An 18,723-nucleotide genomic window follows, 5' to 3' on the forward strand; every position below is an offset into this window, starting at 1 on the left:
CAAAAGAAGTTTTTGTAAATTGAATTCGTCTCAAAAACTATACATCAAATTACAAATTTATTGTTTAATACTGAAAATGTTAGCACATTATGCTACTAATGCTAACTAAAGAGCAAATAAAGAATTATTTTATCGCAGTTTGCCCAGCTAAAATAAATGAACGAATTATCTTATCGTTCAGACATCGTAAATATTAGTCTTCGTTGATTAAAATCAACTTTGTACATCAAAACAAATTTAATTTTTCCGCCTTGTTTACAAATTTTTACATTTTAAATTATTTTTAGTGTAGCAATTCCCTGATGCATCTACCTTGTTTCTTGTGCCAGCTTTCAACTTTTTGTATTTTCTAGCAACATGTTGCTAAAAACGGAGTTGTATACGAGGATTTATGCAAGATTTAAAACAAATCCACTCAATAGGAGGATTTCTTTTTGTATGGGAAATCTGGTAGATTTTGGCTGGATTTAGCAAATAAAACCTGATAATGCGCTAAATTCGGCTAAAGTCCAATTTACGTATGCACCTTAAATGATTTCGTTTTACGAAATCCTAGAAACAAATGAAGTGTATTTACATCTGTTTTTTGCATCATTTGCTTACGCACACAATTGCACATACACACGGATACAATAACACATACACACACACACAATAATTTTAATTCCGAAAAATAAGAATTTCACAACACTAATGTTTACCAAATCACTTGACTTAATTCAAAATTACAAAAATATAACGTTTGCAAGTTTTTTTAATTATTTATTTACACTTTTGTCATCGTTTGAGTATTTTTGTTTTTCTACAACACACACGAACAAACAACGACATCATAAAACAGTTGCATTTTTTGGTCGTTTATGACGAAAAAGCAGGGTTGCGTATAATAGTATGGTGTTTTCGTGCGTTGTTTAGAATAAATGACGCAGCTATCGTCATTTATTTGTGTATGGTAAATGACGCAAAATGTTGCCTGTTTTAGCAAATAAATGACGAAACAGCCCTAAAACCTGTTTTTCGTGCTAATGTAAAAAGCACATAATGGTGTCATATCTAAATGGCATATTATGAGGGCCAAACCTATAGCTCTGCGTGTTGCGTGTGCGTTCAAAAATACAAAAACAAAATACATGTATTTCAATTTGCATGTTCATAAACGTTGTGTTTTGTGACTGAAAGTTGTTTCTTTGCTTTTTTATTTAACAAAAAAAAAAAAAAAACAAAAGCGAATGCCGTCAAATTTGAGTTCAAATGTTTTTCTTGTCAATATTCCAATGAATAACAGTTTTCGTTTAACAGAATGTTGTTATGATATCGTAACAACAGAGGTTAACTCCACCTACAGTTAATTTTTCACAATTGACTTTTCCTATCTTATGCTTGTACTATGTTTACATTTACAAAATCCACTCGATTTCAACTGTCAATTCCTTAGCGTATACGTCAAATGAAAACTCATCTGAAATGCACTGGATTTTATTTGACGTTTTAGCAATGGAATTGACAGTTGAAATCGAGTGGATTTACAAACAAAAATATTTTTTTATAAAGGGATTTGACTTTTCATATTCGAACAGCAGGTGTGATACCACTACCTGGGTAATTGTGCCATGATTTAGATTAAAAAAACCCATGGTATTTTAAAGTCAATCCAATTCTATATACGTCAAATAAATCCTTGTCATAAATATATATGTATACGGTACGAAATTAATATTTGATAAAGCTTATACCCTAGACAGACGGCAGAGTTAATTTGCATTAAAAATGTCCTAATTTGAATTAATTTTCACCCTGACAGACGATAGTATCTGCATTTATGAAACAGCTGTTTGTGTTGTTTGTTTGTACCCAGCAGACCATTTCATAAAGCTTTACAAAAGTTCGCCAAAATATGCGAAACAAATACACTTTCTACCTTTGATCTTTTCACCACGATGAAGCAAAAATAAATTTAATTTATTCGCGATATTTTTGAGTCTTTTTAATATTTAAAAATATTGCAAAACTTTAAAAAAGAGTTGAGGAAGATATAATTTTCGATAGAATTGATATGGTGGGTAATGACATTTTTTGTGAAAATAAAAATTTGAAAAAGAGATTTGTTAGAAGGCTTGAAAAATGATTAGCTGCTATTCTACTCACGAAAGACCACTACTTATTTTGAAGAAACACGAAAATTGCTGATTTGCTTTCCCTTTTTATTTTCTTAAACATGGAAATTTGACAAAAGACAATTGATTTTCAACAGCATTGCCATATTGAAATTGCTAAATTCAGTTTAAATTTCCTTTGATTTTGTGCATTAAGAATGTGGATAATGCACGAATTAATTTGAATTAAGGCAGTTAATGCAAATTAACGCTGCCGTCTGTCTAGGCTATTAGCGTACTATTTGATTCCATATCATGGTACAATTATTACAGGTAAAAGCAAGTGTTGTTGTACAACAATCGGTACAACAACCACATAGAAATTTGTTGTTGTAAGTAATACTAGTGTCAACTTCATTTTTGAAAATTGTAAACAAAAATATAAAATGTCAATATGCTTTGAAGTCTCATAAATATTGGTTTAATGAAATACAAATATATGTAAATTCAATAAATGAATTAAAAACTAATTAAACTAACATCAATAATAATTCCACGTGGTAATTTTCTTCAAAAATGCTGACAATGGTAAGTAACACTGCATCTAAATATCCAGAATTACTAATAATTCATGGTTAATTTCAGATGGGGCACATTGAATCACAATTTTCAATTAACCAAATCCAAATATATTATATGCGAAGAAAAGATAAAATCCACGACTCAATTTGGGGCCACCGTGGTGGAATGGTTAGCACGTCCGTCTTGCACTCAGAAGGTCTGCGGTTCGAATCCCAGGCCAAGCAACATCAAATTTACAACGGTGGCAAAATTCTCCCTCAGTAATGCTGGCGACATTTCCTGAGTATTTCAGCCTTAAAAAACTTCTCTACAAGTGGTGTCGTAAGACACGCCGTTCGGACTCGGCGATAAAAAGTAGGTCACATATCATTGAGCCAATATGAATCGGCGTGAACTCACTGATATGAGAGAAGTCTCCCTTGTCCCTTCGGGGATGTTGTGGGAACATATGTATGTATAATGAAATTTATCAACATTAATGAATAAAAACCGTTAGAAACAAATCAAGAAAGCCGATGGTGAGGCAGTACGGCAGAAAAGAAAACATATTTGCTGTAATAGGAAATGCAGCCGATCTTATTGCCAGGATAAGCAAACATCTCTATTTCTGAGTCCTTATACGGCATAAACAAATGAAACATCTCAATTCGATATATAAAATATATTTTATTCTATGTATGTACATAGATTTTAAATAAAATCAGTGTGTTTGGACATTATCCCCAAAACTTGTTGACTGAATTTCCTAGATGCAAAATGGGTTCACTATTTTCATCCTACAACGAACGGAGTTTAAACGTGCTTATAGTAAGTTTAGATTTACGAAATCTGAACGTGGGTTTATGCTCTGTTTAATCCATTGCTTGACGTTTTGTGTAGCTAAAAACAACAACCACATAGGATTGCTTTCGTGATGCCAACCACAGCAACACCTGAGACGAAACTGCTGTTCTGATACCTCTTCCTTAGTAAAAGGGGCATGCTAGGGATATTTTGAACAAATCTGCTTCGCCATAGTTAGCCAAAATAACACGGCTGAGGTTCCATAATAGAAGGTTAACCATACTCTGCAATTATCTTATTCCGTATAATTCACAGTGCATCCAATATATTGAGATTCCATTCATAATGTATTCCATCAGATCCTTGTCTGCAATGAGATATTTTTACGTGCATAAATACCCCCTTTCCCATGAATAAATATAGCACTGACCTGTATCCGCAAATTCCTGACACACCATTTTAAACGGCCTTTTGTTCTCTTACACCATTCGAAAGTTGCATTCTGCTGATCTATTTATTCGAAGTTCGCATGTAAGTATTAGCCGTGAAGTCTATAACTTCAAAATATGTGTTTTGTGTTTGTTTATCAGAAAGTAAAAAATATAAATATTAATTGACAATTAACGAAAATAACAACATGTATTAAACTTCATATTGTTTTTGACACTAGTATTACGGGTGAATCTAATTAGCTGGGACTTGCTTTTACCTGTATTATTGTACCATGATTCCATATCATGTTTTTGTGCTTGGTTTACATTTACGAAATCCACTCGATTTCAACTGTCAATTCCTTTGCGTATACGTCAAATGAAAACTCATCTGAAATCCATTGGATTTCATTTGACGTTTAAGCAATGGAATTGGCAGTTGAACTCAAGTGGATTTCGTAAATGTGAACTTACTATTGTTCTTGCTGTGAAAAACCATCTGCATACAGTTTTGATCTGGAAAATAGATAACTTCCGTTATAACCTATTTATATAATATATGTATGACGTTTACGAAAAGTAATTGACATTTGAAACCCATGGAGTTTATCAAATCCGGTTATATGTAAACTTACTATATGTATGTAAACTTCTGAGCAAAAAAGTTTGGAAGTAGTACAATGCAGAGTTATGATTTCAATACATCTTTCGACGCAGTCCACACGGAGTTATGAAAATGCACTGCGCTCGATACATTTTGGAAGCACTCGCTTAAAGATCCCTAGCCAAGCAAGCCAATTTTTTGATCCCTTAAAATTCTAAGAATTTGTTTTATAAAAAATAAAGAATGATGAAATGATGAAGCAAACTAATGTTATGAACATTGCTGTAATTCACGAGACGCAAATTATTTTTGAAGTGGAGTTGGAGTTTTTTTGGAAATCTGAACTGAAGTAGGAGGAAAAATAAAAAACCATTTGAATGATGAAGCATTATCAATTTCGATGTTATAAAAAGCAGAGTAGAGGAAGTAAACTTTGTTGCGATCAAATTTAATGGAGAGTTTTTATAATTTGTGTTAATGTAATAAAGTTAATATTCTTGTTTTACACAAATAAGCAATGTATTTTATTTATTTTGGGATATTTGCATTGGCTTGCATTTTATAAATCTTTAGACTGCATTTAAATTCAATCCAAAACACTACATCAAAGGCTGTAATTTGGATCGAAAATGGAGTGCATCCTAGTCGTGTGCCGTGGGAGCAAAATGGAGTGCATCCTAGCTGCGCGCTCTCTTGTAAGATTCATAGGTGAATTCATAGGAAAAGATGTACTCCAGCGCAAACTTTTTGCTGGGATATTAAAGCGCTCGGCACATACGGTGCATTGAGCGTTGCGTTACAACAACCACATGAAAAAAGTGTAAGTTATAACAAGTTTATTGAAAAACAACAATGTGGCTGACGCATTAAAGTTAAACATAATTTAACTTTTTTTTTTTTTTTTTTTTTTGATTGATATGACCGTATATTATATTTTCATTTAATAAAAAGTGTTTCCACCGGGCTGATTCGGTCAGTTATTTTTATGGAATAAATAAAACTAATTTATTTCATATTTAACTCAACGTTTCGTTGGTCTTTTTCCAACTTCTTCAGGAGTTTTTTTATTAGAAAATCCTACGACAAAATTACATTGTTGTTCAAATACATTTTTCAGATTATCGTTTTTTGTTTACTTACAATTAGTTTTCAATACCATTGTTAGAATTATTTCTTAAATTATATAAAAAACCGGACATCACAACACAGAAATTTGTATAATTTTAAAAATAATTACTAAAAATATATAAAAAATATTGCAGCAAAAAAATCCTTAATCTATATCACAGAGCCGTCGTTGTTTAAATAATCGCAACTGAATATTGAAGGTTGGTGTTGTCTTTATCTTCTTTAGTGTTTATTGATTTGTATAATCTCTCTTGGATCCTCAAACTCTCAAGAGTGTATCTTTTATTCTCTTTGTATTCCTTGTCTAATATTTTTATATTCGTAAAATCCGCATTGTGTCCGAATTCTTTAATGTGTTGAGCTAGAGCTGTATTTTCTTTGCCTTTCTTTACATCGGCTTCATGCTCGTTTATTCTTATGCTCAGCATCCTTTTTGTTGTTCCGACGTACACCTTATTGCACGTCTCCCCTTGCTTCCCCTTGCAAGTTATTTCATATACGACGTCACATTGTTTGAGTTTTTCGGTTTTTCTTTTCTTAGTAAATACTCTCTGCAATGTGTGGTTGGATTTGTATGCTATTGCTACTTTGTTCTGTTGTGTTGTTGCTATTGATCTAATGGTACTGTTGTCAGTAAGCTTTGGTATGTATGGTAGACTCAGAAAGAGTTTCTCTTCTGTATCTTTGCGTTTTACTTGTTTGATTTTCATCCGTTCAAAATGTTTTTTTATTAGATTGTTAATCATGGGTAATGGATAATTGTTTTTTAGCAATATTGTTTTGATTTTATTTGTGTTTTCTTTTGTATTTTCCATATCACTGAGACAAAATATTTTTTGTATTAGATTGTTAGCCGTGTTAATTTTCATAGATTTGGGTTGATTAGAATAATAATTTATCATTCTTCCCGAAGAAGTTGGTTTTGTATACCAGTTTGTTTTTATGATGGAGTTTTCTCTTGAAATGGTCATGTCAAGATATGGTATTTTTTTGTCCTGTTCGAATTCCACCGTAAATTGTAACCTTTTGTGATAAGCATTTAGAAGTGTAAGGGTTGTGTCTACGTGTTGCTTGTCTATGATGGCAAATATGTCATCTACATATTTAGACATTAGTTTGATTTTTATATTATTAGTTTCTAGTTCTTGGATCACGTCATCTAAAAGGGCGTCCAAAACAATATCGGCTATTGTTGGTGACAATGGATTGCCCATAGGCATGCCGTATGTTTGTGTGTAAATTTTCTCGTCGTATTTGAAATAGTTGTTGTCAATGAGACAAAATTGCAATAGACCCAGGAATCTTCTTTTTGGAATCGTCGTAAATTGTTGCAAGGTTTCCCATTTGTCAAGAATGTTTTTTATTGCTAAGTGTATAGGTATATTGGTAAACAATGATACCACGTCAAAAGAGACAAATATGTCGTTTTTATCCAAACTTAATGTGTTTAATTTATCCTTAAGTTCCATCGAGTTTTTTATATTGTATTTCTCGGAGATAATGTTTTTTAGAATTTTACCTATGTATTGCGATAAGTTGTAGCAAGGGACTTTATTTGAGGACGATATGGGTCTGAGGGGTACACTTTCCTTGTGTATTTTTGGTAGTCCGTATAATGAAGGGGCTTCAGCAGAGTGACATGTCATTCGAAATTTTTCGTTTTTGGTTATGTAATTGCACTTTTGTAAATCTGTTATTATATTATTGTTTGTCTTTTGTAGTTTTTCTGTTGGGTCCGTTCGAATTGTTTTATATGTAACTCTGTCGTTTAGTAATGATTGCATTTTTTCCGAATATTCATTTTTATATAGTATCACTGTTTTATTTCCTTTATCGGCTGTAGTGATGACAATGTCGTTATATTGTTTTAAGAACTTTTTGGTCTGTTCATATACCCCAACTATGAATTTTTCCACTTCGTTATTGCTCATTTTTCTTTTGTGATTCGATATACGACCAGCTATTTTTGCTCTGATTATGTCTTTTTCTCGGTCATCATTTATTGTTTGTATCCACTGTTCTAGATCGGCGATCAGTGGTATTGGATCAAAGCTTCTTTTTGTAATTGGGAGAGCAAATTTTTTGCCCATGGATAAAATCCACTTACTCTCTGTTGGAAATTGTATGTTAGTATAGTTGATGAACCAATCCTCATTATACTGAAAGCCTATTTTGTTGAATTTATCTTTTTTCAATTTATTAAGTTTGGATAAATGTGTCGATTTTGCTTTGTTTTTAGTATGCTTAAACCTTTTCCATTGTTCTTTTTTAAATTTTGACAGTTCTGTTTCGTCCAGTGTATTTTTTAATTCTTTTTCCATATTATCTACTTGTACTTTTGCTGCTGTTATGTTGATGTGTGTCTCTTTGATTTCTATGTTGAGTAATTTACACTGAAAATTGTACTCTGCTTTCTCAACCTCTATTTTCATTTTTGTTGTTTTGACTAGATTTTTCGTTTGTTGTGTTGAATGTGTGATGTGTGAGGGAGTTATTCCTAATTGTCTGCATTCCTGTAGAAACATTGAGCGCGCTTTTTGTTTCGCCAGTCTCTCAATTGCTCGACAATATGTTTTCAGATGCTTTGTTGTTTCAATGTTGTATTTGTATTTTATATGTTGAAAGAAATCTTTCATGTTTGTTGGTGTTTTTGATCGTTGAACTTTCCTAATTCCTCTTCTTCCTTCTATGCGGCGGGCCCTCCGTCGTCTTTATTTTTGATTGTTATGACCGTATATTATATTTTCATTTAATAAAAAGTGTTTCCACCGGGTTGATTCGGTCAGTTATTTTTATGGAATAAATAAAACTAATTTATTTCATATTTAACTCAACGTTTCGTTGGTCTTTTTCCAACTTCTTCAGGAGTTTTTTTTATTAGAAAATCCTACGACAAAATTACATTGTTGTTCAAATACATTTTTCAGATTATCGTTTTTTGTTTACTTACAATTAGTTTTCAATACCATTGTTAGAATTATTTCTTAAATTATATAAAAAACTGGACATCACAACACAGAAATTTGTATAATTTTAAAAATATATAAAAAATATTGCAGCAAAAAAATCCTTAATCTATCAGCCCAATCATGAACATCATCTCACCGTGAGTTTTCTCACTCTCGCCTCCTCCCTTATTATAAACATCATAAGGGAGAACAAAACTCACGTTCGTGAGAAAAGTAGCTATCATAAATGTCAAAAAAGTGAGAATGTGAGGCAATTTTCTCTCATCACAGAAATCAAGGTGAGTTGAACAAAAAAATTTAACTATGGACATTTTTTATAGAAAAAATCGACAAGAAACGAATCTTTTGCAATGATAATCAATTGTATTTATTTGTGTTTTACGTTAAATGTAACAAATAAAAAACAATTAGAAATTCTTTTGGCAACTATACATGTTCATCCGTGTATCAATGAAGCAAGGAAGACCTCAATCGAGTTTGGCGTAATTTGGAGGTGGAGTTGAAGTTGGCTTCAGAATCATATGATGAAAACAGGAATGGAAGAGGATCCTATCAGGAGCAACACCTTTCTAAAATTTTTTTTTGTAGGTACTTCCAAACTTTGCGGCCACTCAAGATGATAAGTGACATATTTTAAGTGCCTTTGTATTGTTCTTTGTTCGCTAAGGTTCCCAGCAAAATTTTCGATGCCAAAGATTCTATTCAAGCATGAGTGCAAGTTATATGTCACCTTTTTACCATCTTCGCCCATTCTTTTTACAAGACTGTGACCCCTAAAAGATCCAAATTCATTCAATAACCCAGTGGAATGGTATCTTAACAACCACCTTGGCATGGCATATTCCACGAACAAGCCACAATAGGAAGGATTAAATAAATAGAAAAGAGCATGTTTATATTATATAGCCTTTTGCAGGGTTAACCTTCTTGAAAATTGAGAAATTGTATTTAAAATCCATGAAATTGGTTCAAATGTTGAATAGGATCCGAATTTCACGAATTGTACTTAGCATTCATATGATTGGTCCTATTGCTGGAGAAGAGATCGGATGTTTCACGTATTGTATTTATTTACAATTCTTGAAATTCCTTCCAAATGCTGAAAATGGGATCTTTCACAACTTAATTTGAACTAATACAAAAGATCCAGTGAGATATTGGCATCGCATGGAACGACTTCCACAAAATTTTGCTTGGTTTTCTTTGTATTCCTCAGCGTTTGTCGTTTCGCACATCATTCAAAATGCAATATTAAACATTTTCATTTCTTTTTGCCATATATGGCCTGTTCCCGTACTTTAAAAAGTGGTAAAAGTCGTAAAAGTTGTAAAAGTCGTAAACGATTTTCATATAAATTTTGTGTACGGGAACGCAAAATGTGTAAAAGTGGTAAAAATTGTAAAAACTTTTTAGTTCTGGAACAGAGCTTTAATGACCTTTAAACGGTTTTTGTTCACTTTTTTGCAAATTGCGGAAATTCTTCTGGCGTAAATAAACAATTTTTACATACATATGTATGTATCTGTCAAAACAAAACAAAAACAGCTGTTACAGATGTTGCCACATATCAAACATTTAATATTTTTATCAATTACCAAGTATTTTTAAAGTGGATTGTTGATAAAAATTATTTTTCGTTTTAGAAATATTAATTAAATTTAAAATAAATTAATGTTTTATAAAAAAAATTACGAATTTAGTTATTGCAAAATTATTTGTAAATAAAATAACGATATGGCAACGCAAATTATATTTTCAAGGGTTCACAAAATGCGGCACTATTTTCAATTTTCAAACTTGTGAAACCCTCTTCACTTTTTTCGCTCCTCCCTTGTCATTTGTGATAGGTCGAGACGTGAGAAGTGAGCTGCAACTCACTCGTGAGAAGCTCCCTACGTGAGTATTCATGATCGCTATGTATATCACAGAGCCGTCGTTGTTTAGATAATCGCAACTGAATATTGAAGTTTGGTGTTGTCTTTATCTTCTTTAGTGTTTATTGATTTGTATAATCTCTCTTGGATCCTCAAACTCTCAAGAGTGTATCTTTTATTCTCTTTGTATTCCTTGTCTAATATTTTTATATTCGTAAAATCCGCATTGTGTCCGAATTCTTTAATGTGTTGAGCTAGAGCTGTATTTTCTTTGCCTTTCTTTACATCGGCTTCATGCTCGTTTATTCTTATGCTCAGCATCCTTTTTGTTGTTCCGACGTACACCTTATTGCACGTCTCCCCTTGCTTCCCCTTGCAAGTTATTTCATATACGACGTCACATTGTTTGAGTTTTTCGGTTTTTCTTTTATTAGTAAATACTCTCTGCAATGTGTGGTTGGATTTGTATGCTATTGCTACTTTGTTCTGTTGTGTTGTTGCTTATCGCAATACATAGGTAAAATTCTAAAAAACATTATCTCCGAGAAATACAATATAAAAAACTCGATGGAACTTAAGGATAAATTAAACACATTAAGTTTGGATAAAAACGACATATTTGTCTCTTTTGACGTGGTATCATTGTTTACCAATATACCTATACACTTAGCAATAAAAAACATTCTTGACAAATGGGAAACCTTGCAACAATTTACGACGATTCCAAAAAGAAGATTCCTGGGTCTATTGCAATTTTGTCTCATTGACAACAACTATTTCAAATACGACGAGAAAATTTACACACAAACATACGGCATGCCTATGGGCAATCCATTGTCACCAACAATAGCCGATATTGTTTTGGACGCCCTTTTAGATGACGTGATCCAAGAACTAGAAACTAATAATATAAAAATCAAACTAATGTCTAAATATGTAGATGACATATTTGCCATCATAGACAAGCAACACGTAGACACAACCCTTACACTTCTAAATGCTTATCACAAAAGGTTACAATTTACGGTGGAATTCGAACAGGACAAAAAAATACCATATCTTGACATGACCATTTCAAGAGAAAACTCCATCATAAAAACAAACTGGTATACAAAACCAACTTCTTCGGGAAGAAAGATAAATTTTTATTCTAATCAACCCAAATCTATGAAAATTAACACGGCTAACAATCTAATACAAAAAATATTTTGTCTCAGTGATATGGAAAATACAAAAGAAAACACAAATAAAATCAAAACAATATTGCTAAAAAACAATTATCCATTACCCATGATTAACAATCTAATAAAAAAAACATTTTGAACGGATGAAAATCAAACAAGTAAAACGCAAAGATACAGAAGAGAAACTCTTTCTGAGTCTACCATACATACCAAAGCTTACTGACAACAGTACCATTAGATCAATAGCAACAACACAACAGAACAAAGTAGCAATAGCATACAAATCCAACCACACATTGCAGAGAGTATTTACTAAGAAAAGAAAAACCGAAAAACTCAAACAATGTGACGTCGTATATGAAATAACTTGCAAGGGGAAGCAAGGGGAGACGTGCAATAAGGTGTACGTCGGAACAACAAAAAGGATGCTGAGCATAAGAATAAACGAGCATGAAGCCGATGTAAAGAAAGGCAAAGAAAATACAGCTCTAGCTCAACACATTAAAGAATTCGGACACAATGCGGATTTTACGAATATAAAAATATTAGACAAGGAATACAAAGAGAATAAAAGATAGACTCTTGAGATTTTGAGGATCCAAGAGAGATTATACAAATCAATAAACACTAAAGAAGATAAAGACAACACCAAACTTCAATATTCAGTTGCGATTATTTAAACAACGACGGCTCTGTGATATAGATTAAGGATTTTTTTGCTGCAATATTTTTTATATATTTTTAGTAATTATTTTTAAAATTATACAAATTTCTGTGTTGTGATGTCCAGTTTTTTATATAATTTAAGAAATAATTCTAACAATGGTATTGAAAACTAATTGTAAGTAAACAAAAAACGATAATCTGAAAAATGTATTTGAACAACAATGTAATTTTGTCGTAGGATTTTCTAATAAAAAAACTCCTGAAGAAGTTGGAAAAAGACCAACGAAACGTTGAGTTAAATATGAAATAAATTAGTTTTATTTATTCCATAAAAATAACTGACCGAATCAGCCCGGTGGAAACACTTTTTATTAAATGATAATTTAACTTTTTTGGGACAACGCGTGTCCCAACGTGTCACTAAACGGACCGAATGTGCCGAGGGCTTTAGTGACACGTTGGGACACCCGTTGTCCCAAAAAAGTTAAATTATGTTTAACTTTAATGCGTCAGCCACATTGTTGTTTTTCAAAAAACTTGTCATCACTTACACTTTTTTCATGTGGTTGTTGTAACGCAACGCTCAATGCACCGTATGTGCCGAGCGCTTTAATATCCCAGCAAAAAGTTTGCGCTGGAGTACATCTTTTCCTATGAATTCACCTATGAATCTTACAAGAGAGCGCGCAGCTAGGATGCACTCCATTTTGCTCCCACGGCACACGACTAGGATGCACTCCATTTTCGATCCAAATTACAGCCTTTGATGTAGTGTTTTGGATTGAATTTAAATGCAGTCTAAAGATTTATAAAATGCAAGCCAATGCAAATATCCCAAAATAAATAAAATACATTGCTTATTTGTGTAAAACAAGAATATTAACTTTATTACATTAACACAAATTATAAAAACTCTCCATTAAATTTGATCGCAACAAAGTTTACTTCCTCTACTCTGCTTTTTATAACATCGAAATTGATATTGCTTCATCATTCAAATGGTTTTTTATTTTTCCTCCTACTTCAGTTCAGATTTCCAAAAAACTCCAACTCCACTTCAAAAATAATTTGCGTCTCGTGAATTACAGCAATGTTCATAACATTAGTTTGCTTCATCATTTCATCATTCTTTATTTTTTATAAAACAAATTCTTAGAATTTTAAGGGATCAAAAAATTGGCTTGCTTGGCTAGGGATCTTTAAGCGAGTGCTTCCAAAATGTATCGAGCGCAGTGCATTTTCATAACTCCGTGTGGACTGCGTCGAAAGATGTATTGAAATCATAACTCTGCATTGCACTACTTCCAAACTTTTTTGCTCAGAAGTTTACATACATATAGTAAGTTTACATATAACCGGATTTGATAAACTCCATGGGTTTCAAATGTCAATTACTTTTCGTAAACGTCATACATATATTATATAAATAGGTTATAACGGAAGTTATCTATTTTCCAGATCAAAACTGTATGCAGATGGTTTTTCACAGCAAGAACAATAGTAAGTTCACATTTACGAAATCCACTTGAGTTCAACTGCCAATTCCATTGCTTAAACGTCAAATGAAATCCAATGGATTTCAGATGAGTTTTCATTTGACGTATACGCAAAGGAATTGACAGTTGAAATCGAGTGGATTTCGTAAATGTAAACCAAGCACAAAGACATGATATGGAATCAAATAGTAGCTTTATCAAATATTAATTTCATACCGTATACATATATATTTATGACGAGGATTTATTTGACGTACATATAAAATTGGATTGACATTTAAAATACCATGGATTTTTTTAATCTAAATCATGGCACAATTACCCAGGTAGTGGTATCATACCAGCTGTTCGAATATGAAAAGCCAAATCCCTTTATAAAAAAATATTTTTGTTGTAATTTCCCCAACAACATAAAGAACCATGGTATAAGTAAAGAGGTAGATTTAAATGAAAAAAATCTATAGAACCCTTGTTTTTCTTCAATTCCTAAAACTTCAAAATAAAAGCAACAAGTGGGTTTGTTTACAATGTATTTTTTGAACATTTTATAAAAAACGCAAAAAATGAATGAAGAGTTAAGTTTTCTCCACATAATCGAGCTGTGAATATGATAAACTGATTGTTTCAATGCAAATCTCACCAATTTCTTCCATACAAATGGTCTAAAAACAATTTTAAAAATCATTGAATTCGATTGTTTTTAAAATTGTTTGGCATATTATTCAAACACCACACACACATACCACCGACGTAGCCAGGGGGGGGGCCCGGGGGGCCCGGGCCCCCCCCGAAATGATTTTAGTTCCCATAGGATATTAGCTTATGTTACAATTTTTTTAATTTTTGAGTAAAATTTTAAGCTGTTTTAAATTGTTCAAGAAATATGTAAAGTAGTTGGAAGCATTACAGAGAATTATTTAACTACATTGGTATACTTATTGTTCAACATATTTGAAAATATAAAAATAATGAACAAGTTAGACTTTTTGAGCAATTTTATGCATAGTTCTTCTTAAGTTTTAAGGTGTTGTTTAAGCGTTTAATCGGAATTTTAGGTTGACGGTGTTACTGAGTTCAGAACAATACGTCTATTTGTATTTATTGAACGTTTGTTTGTAGGTCGAATACTCTGGCTAGGCAACATCCAGAAAAAAAATTTTTGCGACATTTTGTTTTTGAAATTTTTTATAAGAGCAATTCAACAATAAAATGTAAAACTATTGCTTAATCTTTGTGGTTTTAATTGTTTGTCTATTTTCTCTAACACGTTTTTATAATGAACTATTTTGAAATTCATAACAATTACAAATTCTTTATTATGTTTGAAATTTGCAATAAAAAAAACTATGTATATCAACCATTTTTTATGATATAATTTCTGTTCCACCGCAGTGTCGTAAATGTCTATTGGACAAAAGGATTTTTCTGTCGAATTTTTATGTTTTGTTCGACCTTTCGAATGTTAATAAAATCAAGATTATTGAGCTTGAGGTCAATGTTTATATTTTATTAGCTGACCCTGGTGCGCTTCGCTACCCCGAATAAGGTAAAATATATTTTGACAAATTTATTTGTAGGCCAATTTTCGTCACTCATTGCGACTTTCATTAAAATCGGGTATATAAAGCGTTTTTGGTGCATCAAATACATTAATCGAAGGAAAATATATATGGGAGCTATATCCAAATCTGAACCGATTTCAATATAATTTGATAATTTTATTTCTAGACCCAATTCCGTCACACATTCCAAATTTCATTGATATTGGACATACATAGCGTGTTTAATGCATAAAATACATGAAATCGGCCGAAAATATATATAGGCACTATATTCAAATTCAATTCTAGACCATTTTAGACCTATTTATTTCTAGACCAAATTCCTGCACACATCCAAAATTGGGAGACATTATCTGTTACCGTTCTATAGATATTTGCATAAAAAATCTAAATTTTTTGGAGGTACCTCCGATTCTGATGCTATATCTCCGGATCAACGCTGAATTTCAGAAATTTTTATAGCCTATGTTACTTTCAGGCCATGTAGTGATATACTCTGAAAATTTCAGGAAGATCAGTTCAGCGGTTTTTGAGTCCATAAACTTCAAACAAACAAACGTACAAAAATTTTTCTACTTTATATATATTGATTTATTACATATTATTTCCAATATTTCAAAATTACAATGAATTTCATCTTCAGAGATTTTTCTGTCGATTACTCTTTGAATAAAACCAGAAGAAAACGTCATAGAAACCCACAGCAATTGTATTTTGGGAAGTATTTTCAATGGATGCACATTTCTAGAAATGTTAATTTTTCCTGCTTCGGTAAAGGACCTTGTGACGACAAACGAAATCTAAAAACTGATCGGAAACAGGTTCTTCTTCGTCAACATCTCAACAAGTACCACTCGATTTTGCGGACAGGAATATACCCTGAGCCTGTGTGAATTGAAACTTTCATCTGTAGACAGATCGAATAGCCACTACACAGCCAAAATCCTTAAACCCAAAAACTATGCATTAGGAGCTTTTCAGAAATTTGTAGCCATTTCAGACGTATGAACTTGCAAACAAAATAGGGATTTGTATCATTGATCACAAGTGTTGCGGAGGAGGTATGGAGAAATGGACCGGACCGACATAGTTCATTTTTGGAGTAGATCTTATTTTGGGAGTCATTCCTTTTAAAAGATATAGCGCCCACCAGTCATTTCAGTTCGCCACAGTATAACTTTCAACTTTTGACTCTTATGTCAGGAAATATGGACTTGCCCACGACAAACTTAATACCGCTCTAAATTGCACTTAAACAACTATTTTGAAGGTTTGTGAGGGAGGTACCATGGCCCATTTTCGAGCAAAAACAAAGTTTGGAAAAAATATTACTAAATCCAAAGTTTGGACCAAATCTGTTGCTCCGTTCAAGAAAACTCGCGCATACCACTTTAGCTAAAATTCTTGAAATTCGGGGGGAAAATACCAGAAGAAGTAGACCGAAAAGCACCATCTTCGAATTTTGTATATATAAGGCTTGCTGATATATTGCGATAAACAAAGTTTGGACCAACGCAGTATCCGGTTCGAAAGTTGTCGTGTGCACTAGCCACTACACATGATTACCTTAGGTGTTCTTTACAGCTTTCGGGCCATTTCCCCTGGAAGTATAGACTTGCCTCTGATAAACTTGTACGGTAGTAATAGGAGCCCCGAGAACACTTGTTGCAAAAAAGCAAAGCGTTTCCAGAGAGTTTATTTTATATTTACTTATAACTAATTATTAGCATAAAGGAAGTCAAGCCATGACCATTGAAGTCTTAAGCTTACACAGGTTATCCATAGAGGTCTTAAAATGCACTTCGCTGAAAATTTTTGAAATACTCTGCGGAAGTTTGCCGAAAGAGTAGATAGATCAAAATATCACGAAGGCCAAATTATGGACCGAATCGGTTGATCTGTTTGAGAATTATCATGCTCCCAAGGCGGCTACCCAGACGAACGGTCATAGCTAAGTCGACTCCAAGTTTTCTGAAACAGATTTCTTCTAAACACCTTTTGGCCCTAAATCCACATCCGATGAGGCACATTTTGGCTAAAGGCTGAGAGTATAAAAAATGTAGATTGGGAAAAATTGTGTTTATGGATTTTTGCTAAAAGAATGTATACATGTATAGACCTTGGATTGGGCGACATAATTTCATTTTAAACGAAGTTAAGACTGGATTCCAGAGATTCCCTTGTTCCTGATAAATTTATGAGAAGATCCAGAATTTCTATAAGTGAAGTCCGACGACTGGACGCCAAAATTAATCTATTGACAGATGTACGATTTGGCGACAGAATTTGTCATTTACATAACCGCTATTAGGTGCTAGAATTTCTTGATGGATAGATTAACTATTGCTCAGCATTAGTTCTCGGCCTTCAGAAATTCTTTGCGATATGTAGACATCGGAATTTTGCATATTTTTGAAAATTGTAATGTTAAGATATTTGAAATTTAAATGTTATGATATTTCTAAGGTTTTCCATTGTATTCGCTTTCTTTTGGCCTTACCGAAGTGATATCACTGAATTTCATAACATTCACTGTAGTTGTGAATTATTTGATAAATGATCCGCCGAAAAATATATGGGATTGTTTTGACCATATATTAACTGTGACATATTGTCAAAAAAGTTCTAAAAGATAAAATTGGCCAAGAAGTCTTGCGCCATATGAACTGAAAAATAGTATTGAAAATTATTTCATCAGTAGAATAAGTCTAAAATAAGGTTTGCATCTTTGCTAAATATGACATTTTCGCTAACATGAACTTTCAAAATTTTGCTCAGGTGGGCCCCCCCCGAAATGAAATCCTGGCTACGTCCCTGACACATACACAGTTTGTTTATATTGTTTTGAAGTTTTAGGCATACTCGAATGAAAAAATTTAAATTCACATAAAGCTTTGGCTAACCTTTCTTATTAAACCATGTAAAGAACATTTAGACATAACATATTCAAAATTTTACGATGCCACTACCTGGGTAATTCTGCCATGATCTAAATGTACTGTAATGTTAGATATTTATTTATCCAATCTATGGTTTTGCCTGGACACCTGTTGTTCTTTCACACTAAAACGATTGAAATGTCGTTTTAAGAAATCCTTTCGCGGAAAAGTCTGTTCTAATAGGATCATGGCCCAATAATAGGTCCTCCAAAAACATCAGATGATTTCGATTTTAGCTGTCAAAATTCATATTTGACATTTGAATTCGCTTTGAGGTACAGAAATGTCAAACTGTACAGAAACAGGTAGATGTATCTCTAAAAAAGAAAATAAATAAACTTAATGTTGTAGACGTAAAATTTCAACATTTGTTGTGTTTTGTATGAGAATTTAATTTACAATAACTTATTTT

At 32.5% G+C, this 18,723-nt stretch overlaps 1 protein-coding gene across 1 annotated transcript in view; it reads right to left on the reverse strand.

Annotated features, from left to right (window-relative positions):
- DCAF12 (DDB1 and CUL4 associated factor 12-like protein) overlaps positions 1-18,723 on the reverse strand; it is a 398,057-nt gene that overhangs the window by 236,998 nt on the left and 142,336 nt on the right. The gene's annotated exons all lie outside the window — the stretch shown is intronic.

The sequence above is a fragment of the Musca autumnalis genome, unplaced genomic scaffold (assembly GCF_047663935.1).
Source record: "Musca autumnalis isolate F117 unplaced genomic scaffold, ASM4766393v1 scaffold_1, whole genome shotgun sequence".
NCBI lineage: Eukaryota > Metazoa > Arthropoda > Insecta > Diptera > Muscidae > Musca > Musca autumnalis.